General features: G+C 41.1%; 24 non-coding genes across 24 annotated transcripts; all 24 read right to left on the bottom strand.

Annotated features, from left to right (window-relative positions):
• Positions 1 to 37: 37 nt before the first annotated feature.
• trnar-acg lies at positions 38 to 110 on the bottom strand. The gene has a single exon. It is a non-coding gene; the product is annotated as a tRNA-Arg (tRNA).
• Positions 111 to 304: 194 nt separating this feature from the next.
• Positions 305 to 377, bottom strand: trnar-acg. The gene has a single exon. It is a non-coding gene; the product is annotated as a tRNA-Arg (tRNA).
• Positions 378 to 571: 194 nt separating this feature from the next.
• Positions 572 to 644, bottom strand: trnar-acg. Its single transcript has one exon. It is a non-coding gene; the product is annotated as a tRNA-Arg (tRNA).
• Positions 645 to 838: 194 nt separating this feature from the next.
• trnar-acg lies at positions 839 to 911 on the bottom strand. The gene has a single exon. It is a non-coding gene; the product is annotated as a tRNA-Arg (tRNA).
• A 194-nt stretch (positions 912 to 1,105) lies between these two features.
• trnar-acg lies at positions 1,106 to 1,178 on the bottom strand. The gene has a single exon. It is a non-coding gene; the product is annotated as a tRNA-Arg (tRNA).
• A 194-nt stretch (positions 1,179 to 1,372) lies between these two features.
• trnar-acg lies at positions 1,373 to 1,445 on the bottom strand. Its single transcript has one exon. It is a non-coding gene; the product is annotated as a tRNA-Arg (tRNA).
• Positions 1,446 to 1,639: 194 nt separating this feature from the next.
• trnar-acg lies at positions 1,640 to 1,712 on the bottom strand. Its single transcript has one exon. It is a non-coding gene; the product is annotated as a tRNA-Arg (tRNA).
• Positions 1,713 to 1,906: 194 nt separating this feature from the next.
• On the bottom strand, positions 1,907 to 1,979 carry trnar-acg. Its single transcript has one exon. It is a non-coding gene; the product is annotated as a tRNA-Arg (tRNA).
• A 194-nt stretch (positions 1,980 to 2,173) lies between these two features.
• Positions 2,174 to 2,246, bottom strand: trnar-acg. The gene has a single exon. It is a non-coding gene; the product is annotated as a tRNA-Arg (tRNA).
• Positions 2,247 to 2,440: 194 nt separating this feature from the next.
• Positions 2,441 to 2,513, bottom strand: trnar-acg. Its single transcript has one exon. It is a non-coding gene; the product is annotated as a tRNA-Arg (tRNA).
• A 213-nt stretch (positions 2,514 to 2,726) lies between these two features.
• Positions 2,727 to 2,798, bottom strand: trnah-gug. The gene has a single exon. It is a non-coding gene; the product is annotated as a tRNA-His (tRNA).
• Positions 2,799 to 3,150: 352 nt separating this feature from the next.
• trnar-acg lies at positions 3,151 to 3,223 on the bottom strand. Its single transcript has one exon. It is a non-coding gene; the product is annotated as a tRNA-Arg (tRNA).
• Positions 3,224 to 3,436: 213 nt separating this feature from the next.
• trnah-gug lies at positions 3,437 to 3,508 on the bottom strand. The gene has a single exon. It is a non-coding gene; the product is annotated as a tRNA-His (tRNA).
• Positions 3,509 to 3,860: 352 nt separating this feature from the next.
• trnar-acg lies at positions 3,861 to 3,933 on the bottom strand. The gene has a single exon. It is a non-coding gene; the product is annotated as a tRNA-Arg (tRNA).
• A 213-nt stretch (positions 3,934 to 4,146) lies between these two features.
• On the bottom strand, positions 4,147 to 4,218 carry trnah-gug. The gene has a single exon. It is a non-coding gene; the product is annotated as a tRNA-His (tRNA).
• Positions 4,219 to 4,570: 352 nt separating this feature from the next.
• On the bottom strand, positions 4,571 to 4,643 carry trnar-acg. Its single transcript has one exon. It is a non-coding gene; the product is annotated as a tRNA-Arg (tRNA).
• A 213-nt stretch (positions 4,644 to 4,856) lies between these two features.
• trnah-gug lies at positions 4,857 to 4,928 on the bottom strand. The gene has a single exon. It is a non-coding gene; the product is annotated as a tRNA-His (tRNA).
• Positions 4,929 to 5,280: 352 nt separating this feature from the next.
• trnar-acg lies at positions 5,281 to 5,353 on the bottom strand. Its single transcript has one exon. It is a non-coding gene; the product is annotated as a tRNA-Arg (tRNA).
• A 213-nt stretch (positions 5,354 to 5,566) lies between these two features.
• trnah-gug lies at positions 5,567 to 5,638 on the bottom strand. The gene has a single exon. It is a non-coding gene; the product is annotated as a tRNA-His (tRNA).
• A 352-nt stretch (positions 5,639 to 5,990) lies between these two features.
• Positions 5,991 to 6,063, bottom strand: trnar-acg. Its single transcript has one exon. It is a non-coding gene; the product is annotated as a tRNA-Arg (tRNA).
• A 213-nt stretch (positions 6,064 to 6,276) lies between these two features.
• On the bottom strand, positions 6,277 to 6,348 carry trnah-gug. The gene has a single exon. It is a non-coding gene; the product is annotated as a tRNA-His (tRNA).
• Positions 6,349 to 6,700: 352 nt separating this feature from the next.
• trnar-acg lies at positions 6,701 to 6,773 on the bottom strand. The gene has a single exon. It is a non-coding gene; the product is annotated as a tRNA-Arg (tRNA).
• Positions 6,774 to 7,273: 500 nt separating this feature from the next.
• trnar-acg lies at positions 7,274 to 7,346 on the bottom strand. The gene has a single exon. It is a non-coding gene; the product is annotated as a tRNA-Arg (tRNA).
• Positions 7,347 to 7,559: 213 nt separating this feature from the next.
• On the bottom strand, positions 7,560 to 7,631 carry trnah-gug. Its single transcript has one exon. It is a non-coding gene; the product is annotated as a tRNA-His (tRNA).
• Between the last annotated feature and the right edge of the window lie 321 nt (positions 7,632 to 7,952).

Consider the following 7,952-nt stretch of genomic DNA (forward strand, 5'->3'; position numbering starts at 1 on the left):
AAATGATGGAAAAGTTGTAGTTAAAGTTAAAGTAGGCCAACCTAGCCAGGAGTCGAACCTAGAATCTTCTGATCCGTAGTCAGACGCGTTATCCATTGCGCCACTAGCCCTCCAAAGTCGGTTTTGAAATGAATATGACGAGTAAGTAATTCTAAAAGCAAGAATGGGGCCAGGCCAGCTCTGAATGAAGGATTCTGACTGTTTGAAGGACAATTAGCTATCATTTGGTCAGTGCATCTTGATACATAGTATGTAGAGGAGGAGTTTTGGAAACGACGGACAAGTTGTAAGTTAAAGTTTATATCGAGCTAGCCAGGAGTCGCACCTAGAATCTTCTGATCCGTAGTCAGACGCGTTATCCATTGCGCCACTAGCCCTCCAAAGTCGGTTTTGAAATGAATATGACGAGTAAGTAATTCTAAAAGCAAGAATGGGGCCAGGCCAGCTCTGAATGAAGGATTCTGACTGTTTGAAGGACAATTAGCTATCATTTGGTCAGTGCATCTTGATACATAGTATGTAGAGGAGGAGTTTTGGAAACGACGGACAAGTTGTAAGTTAAAGTTTATATCGAGCTAGCCAGGAGTCGCACCTAGAATCTTCTGATCCGTAGTCAGACGCGTTATCCATTGCGCCACTAGCCCTCCAAAGTCGGTTTTGAAATGAATATGACGAGTAAGTAATTCTAAAAGCAAGAATGGGGCCAGGCCAGCTCTGAATGAAGGATTCTGACTGTTTGAAGGACAATTAGCTATCATTTGGTCAGTGCATCTTGATACATAGTATGTAGAGGAGGAGTTTTGGAAACGACGGACAAGTTGTAAGTTAAAGTTTATATCGAGCTAGCCAGGAGTCGCACCTAGAATCTTCTGATCCGTAGTCAGACGCGTTATCCATTGCGCCACTAGCCCTCCAAAGTCGGTTTTGAAATGAATATGACGAGTAAGTAATTCTAAAAGCAAGAATGGGGCCAGGCCAGCTCTGAATGAAGGATTCTGACTGTTTGAAGGACAATTAGCTATCATTTGGTCAGTGCATCTTGATACATAGTATGTAGAGGAGGAGTTTTGGAAACGACGGACAAGTTGTAAGTTAAAGTTTATATCGAGCTAGCCAGGAGTCGCACCTAGAATCTTCTGATCCGTAGTCAGACGCGTTATCCATTGCGCCACTAGCCCTCCAAAGTCGGTTTTGAAATGAATATGACGAGTAAGTAATTCTAAAAGCAAGAATGGGGCCAGGCCAGCTCTGAATGAAGGATTCTGACTGTTTGAAGGACAATTAGCTATCATTTGGTCAGTGCATCTTGATACATAGTATGTAGAGGAGGAGTTTTGGAAACGACGGACAAGTTGTAAGTTAAAGTTTATATCGAGCTAGCCAGGAGTCGCACCTAGAATCTTCTGATCCGTAGTCAGACGCGTTATCCATTGCGCCACTAGCCCTCCAAAGTCGGTTTTGAAATGAATATGACGAGTAAGTAATTCTAAAAGCAAGAATGGGGCCAGGCCAGCTCTGAATGAAGGATTCTGACTGTTTGAAGGACAATTAGCTATCATTTGGTCAGTGCATCTTGATACATAGTATGTAGAGGAGGAGTTTTGGAAACGACGGACAAGTTGTAAGTTAAAGTTTATATCGAGCTAGCCAGGAGTCGCACCTAGAATCTTCTGATCCGTAGTCAGACGCGTTATCCATTGCGCCACTAGCCCTCCAAAGTCGGTTTTGAAATGAATATGACGAGTAAGTAATTCTAAAAGCAAGAATGGGGCCAGGCCAGCTCTGAATGAAGGATTCTGACTGTTTGAAGGACAATTAGCTATCATTTGGTCAGTGCATCTTGATACATAGTATGTAGAGGAGGAGTTTTGGAAACGACGGACAAGTTGTAAGTTAAAGTTTATATCGAGCTAGCCAGGAGTCGCACCTAGAATCTTCTGATCCGTAGTCAGACGCGTTATCCATTGCGCCACTAGCCCTCCAAAGTCGGTTTTGAAATGAATATGACGAGTAAGTAATTCTAAAAGCAAGAATGGGGCCAGGCCAGCTCTGAATGAAGGATTCTGACTGTTTGAAGGACAATTAGCTATCATTTGGTCAGTGCATCTTGATACATAGTATGTAGAGGAGGAGTTTTGGAAACGACGGACAAGTTGTAAGTTAAAGTTTATATCGAGCTAGCCAGGAGTCGCACCTAGAATCTTCTGATCCGTAGTCAGACGCGTTATCCATTGCGCCACTAGCCCTCCAAAGTCGGTTTTGAAATGAATATGACGAGTAGGTAATTCTAAAAGCAAGAATGGGGCAGGGCCAGCTGTGAATGAAGGATTCTGACTGTTTGAAGGACAATTAGCTATCATTTGGTCAGTGCATTTTGATACATAGTATGTAGAGGAGGAGTTTTGGAAACGACGGACAAGTTGTAAGTTAAAGTTTATATCGAGCTAGCCAGGAGTCGAACCTAGAATCTTCTGATCCGTAGTCAGACGCGTTATCCATTGCGCCACTAGCCCCATGTACACATGTATGATGTATAACATAGATTGTGACAGAATTGCATATAAACAGTTGTGCAGTTGTAGTCAAGTGTGGAGAATACCAGACGCCTGTAACAAGTACATGTAAAACAAAGTACCTATGTATTGTTGCCATAAAGTTGTAGACAAATGTAGAGAATGCCAGTCAACTCCAACAAGAATCAATAAAACAACTACACTTTATATTGTTGCCGTGACCCGGATTCGAACCGGGGTTGCTGCGGCCACAACGCAGAGTACTAACCACTATACGATCACGGCGACTCCTTTTAATTGCTCGCTGTAGTGATAGCATATTTCCATGTCTTCATACCAAAGGTTCCTCTATTCTTTATGTAATGGCTTTTCTCAGAGTGTGACTAAAGTCAGTCAAGTTTACTGGATGACTGATCTGTCACTGTTGTATAATTTCTTTATTCTCAAAAGTCGGTTTTGAAATGAATATGACGAGTAGGTAATTCTAAAAGCAAGAATGGGGCCAGGCCAGCTGTGAATGAAGGATTCTGACTGTTTGAAGGACAATTAGCTATCATTTGGTCAGTGCATTTTGATACATAGTATGTAGAGGAGGAGTTTTGGAAACGACGGACAAGTTGTAAGTTAAAGTTTATATCGAGCTAGCCAGGAGTCGAACCTAGAATCTTCTGATCCGTAGTCAGACGCGTTATCCATTGCGCCACTAGCCCCATGTACACATGTATGATGTATAACATAGATTGTGACAGAATTGCATATAAACAGTTGTGCAGTTGTAGTCAAGTGTGGAGAATACCACACGCCTGTAACAAGTACATGTAAAACAAAGTACCTATGTATTGTTGCCATAAAGTTGTAGACAAATGTAGAGAATGCCAGTCAACTCCAACAAGAATCAATAAAACAACTACACTTTATATTGTTGCCGTGACCCGGATTCGAACCGGGGTTGCTGCGGCCACAACGCAGAGTACTAACCACTATACGATCACGGCGACTCCTTTTAATTGCTCGCTGTAGTGATAGCATATTTCCATGTCTTCATACCAAAGGTTCCTCTATTCTTTATGTAATGGCTTTTCTCAGAGTGTGACTAAAGTCAGTCAAGTTTACTGGATGACTGATCTATCACTGTTGTATAATTTATTTATTCTCAAAAGTCGGTTTTGAAATGAATATGACGAGTAGGTAATTCTAAAAGCAAGAATGGGGCCAGGCCAGCTGTGAATGAAGGATTCTGACTGTTTGAAGGACAATTAGCTATCATTTGGTCAGTGCATTTTGATACATAGTATGTAGAGGAGGAGTTTTGGAAACGACGGACAAGTTGTAAGTTAAAGTTTATATCGAGCTAGCCAGGAGTCGAACCTAGAATCTTCTGATCCGTAGTCAGACGCGTTATCCATTGCGCCACTAGCCCCATGTACACATGTATGATGTATAACATAGATTGTGACAGAATTGCATATAAACAGTTGTGCAGTTGTAGTCAAGTGTGGAGAATACCACACGCCTGTAACAAGTACATGTAAAACAAAGTACCTATGTATTGTTGCCATAAAGTTGTAGACAAATGTAGAGAATGCCAGTCAACTCCAACAAGAATCAATAAAACAACTACACTTTATATTGTTGCCGTGACCCGGATTCGAACCGGGGTTGCTGCGGCCACAACGCAGAGTACTAACCACTATACGATCACGGCGACTCCTTTTAATTGCTCGCTGTAGTGATAGCATATTTCCATGTCTTCATACCAAAGGTTCCTCTATTCTTTATGTAATGGCTTTTCTCAGAGTGTGACTAAAGTCAGTCAAGTTCCAAGGATGACTGATCTATCACTGTTGTATACTTTCTTTATCCTCAAAAGTTGGTTTTGAAATCAATATGACGAGTAGGTAATTCTAAAAGCAAGAATGGGGCCAGGCCAGCTGTGAATGAAGGATTCTGACTGTTTGAAGGACAATTAGCTATCATTTGGTCAGTGCATTTTGATACATAGTATGTAGAGGAGGAGTTTTGGAAACGACGGACAAGTTGTAAGTTAAAGTTTATATCGAGCTAGCCAGGAGTCGAACCTAGAATCTTCTGATCCGTAGTCAGACGCGTTATCCATTGCGCCACTAGCCCCATGTACACATGTATGATGTATAACATAGATTGTGACAGAATTGCATATAAACAGTTGTGCAGTTGTAGTCAAGTGTGGAGAATACCAGACGCCTGTAACAAGTACATGTAAAACAAAGTACCTATGTATTGTTGCCATAAAGTTGTAGACAAATGTAGAGAATGCCAGTCAACTCCAACAAGAATCAATAAAACAACTACACTTTATATTGTTGCCGTGACCCGGATTCGAACCGGGGTTGCTGCGGCCACAACGCAGAGTACTAACCACTATACGATCACGGCGACTCCTTTTAATTGCTCGCTGTAGTGATAGCATATTTCCATCTCTTCATACCAAAGGTTCCTCTATTCTTTATGTAATGGCTTTTCTCAGAGTGTGACTAAAGTCAGTCAAGTTTACTGGATGACTGATCTATCACTGTTGTATAATTTATTTATTCTCAAAAGTCGGTTTTGAAATGAATATGACGAGTAGGTAATTCTAAAAGCAAGAATGGGGCCAGGCCAGCTGTGAATGAAGGATTCTGACTGTTTGAAGGACAATTAGCTATCATTTGGTCAGTGCATTTTGATACATAGTATGTAGAGGAGGAGTTTTGGAAACGACGGACAAGTTGTAAGTTAAAGTTTATATCGAGCTAGCCAGGAGTCGAACCTAGAATCTTCTGATCCGTAGTCAGACGCGTTATCCATTGCGCCACTAGCCCCATGTACACATGTATGATGTATAACATAGATTGTGACAGAATTGCATATAAACAGTTGTGCAGTTGTAGTCAAGTGTGGAGAATACCAGACGCCTGTAACAAGTACATGTAAAACAAAGTACCTATGTATTGTTGCCATAAAGTTGTAGACAAATGTAGAGAATGCCAGTCAACTCCAACAAGAATCAATAAAACAACTAGACTTTATATTGTTGCCGTGACCCGGATTCGAACCGGGGTTGCTGCGGCCACAACGCAGAGTACTAACCACTATACGATCACGGCGACTTACTTTGCATGCTTGCTGTAGTGATAGCATATTTCCATCTCTTCATACCAAAGGTTCCTCTATTCTGTATCTAATGGCTTTTCTCAGAGTGTGACTAAAGTCAGTCAAGTTTACTGGATGACTGATCTATCACTGTTGTATAATTTATTTATTCTCAAAAGTCGGTTTTGAAATGAATATGACGAGTAGGTAATTCTAAAAGCAAGAATGGGGCCAGGCCAGCTGTGAATGAAGGATTCTGACTGTTTGAAGGACAATTAGCTATCATTTGGTCAGTGCATTTTGATACATAGTATGTAGAGGAGGAGTTTTGGAAACGACGGACAAGTTGTAAGTTAAAGTTTATATCGAGCTAGCCAGGAGTCGAACCTAGAATCTTCTGATCCGTAGTCAGACGCGTTATCCATTGCGCCACTAGCCCCATGTACATTTGTATGATGTATAACATTGATTGTCACAGAACTGCATATAAACAGTTGTGCTGTTGTAGTCAAGTGTGGAGAACACCAAACGCCTGCTACAAGTATATGTAAAACAACGTACCTATGTATTGTTGCCATGATGCTGTAGACAAGTGTAGAGAATGCCAGTCAACTCCAACAAGAATCAATAAAACAACTAGACTTTATATTGTTGCCGTGACCCGGATTCGAACCGGGGTTGCTGCGGCCACAACGCAGAGTACTAACCACTATACGATCACGGCGACTTACTTTGCATGCTTGCTGTAGTGATAGCATATTTCCATCTCTTCATACCAAAGGTTCCTCTATTCTGTATCTAATGGCTTTTCTCAGAGTGTGACTAAAGTCAGTCAAGTTTACTGGATGACTGATCTATCACTGTTGTATAATTTATTTATTCTCAAAAGTCGGTTTTGAAATGAATATGACGAGTAGGTAATTCTAAAAGCAAGAATGGGGCCAGGCCAGCTGTGAATGAAGGATTCTGACTGTTTGAAGGACAATTAGCTATCATTTGGTCAGTGCATTTTGATACATAGTATGTAGAGGAGGAGTTTTGGAAACGACGGACAAGTTGTAAGTTAAAGTTTATATCGAGCTAGCCAGGAGTCGAACCTAGAATCTTCTGATCCGTAGTCAGACGCGTTATCCATTGCGCCACTAGCCCCATGTACATTTGTATGATGTATAACATTGATTGTCACAGAACTGCATATAAACAGTTGTGCTGTTGTAGTCAAGTGTGGAGAACACCAAACGCCTGCTACAAGTATATGTAAAGCAACTTACCTATGTATTGTTGCCATGATGCTGTAGACAAATGTAGAGAATGCCAGTCAACTCCAACAAGTATAAATAAAACAACTTGACTTTATATTGTTGCCGTGACCCGGATTCGAACTGGGGTTGCTGTGGCCACAACGCAGAGTTCCAAGGATGACTGATCTATCACTGTCGTATACTTTCTTTATTCTCAAAAGTTGGTTTTGAAATGAATATGACGAGTAGGTAATTCTAAAAGCAAGAATGGGGCCAGGCCAGCTGTGAATGAAGGATTCTGACTGTTTGAAGGACAATTAGCTATCATTTGGTCAGTGCATTTTGATACATAGTATGTAGAGGAGGAGTTTTGGAAACGACGGACAAGTTGTAAGTTAAAGTTTATATCGAGCTAGCCAGGAGTCGAACCTAGAATCTTCTGATCCGTAGTCAGACGCGTTATCCATTGCGCCACTAGCCCCATGTACATTTGTATGATGTATAACATTGATTCTCACAGAACTGCATATAAACAGTTGTGCTGTTGTAGTCAAGTGTGGAGAATACCAGACGCCTGCTACAAGTATATGTAAAGCAACTTACCTATGTATTGTTGCCATGATGCTGTAGACAAGTGTAGAGAATGCCAGTCAACTCCAACAAGTATAAATAAAACAACTTGACTTTATATCATTGCCGTGACCCGGATTCGAACCGGGGTTGCTGCGGCCACAACGCAGAGTACTAACCACTATACGATCACGGCGACTCCTTTTAATTGCTCGCTGTAGTGATAGCATATTTCCATCTCTTCATACCAAAGGTTCATCTATTCTTTATGCAATGGCTTTTCTCAGAGTGTGACTGAAGTCAGTCAAGTTTACTGGATGATTGATCTGTCACTGTTGTATAATTTCTTTATTTTCAAAAGTCGGTTTTTAAATGAATATGACGAGTAGGTAATTCTAAAAGCAAGAATGGGGCCAGGCCAGCTGTGAATGAAGGATTCTGACTGTTTGAAGGACAATTAGCTATCATTTGGTCAGTGCATTTTGATACATAGTATGTAGAGGAGGAGTTTTGGAAA

The sequence above is a fragment of the Seriola dumerili genome, unplaced genomic scaffold (assembly GCF_002260705.1).
Source record: "Seriola dumerili isolate Sdu_G_001 unplaced genomic scaffold, Sdu_1.0 BDQW01000449.1, whole genome shotgun sequence".
NCBI lineage: Eukaryota > Metazoa > Chordata > Actinopteri > Carangiformes > Carangidae > Seriola > Seriola dumerili.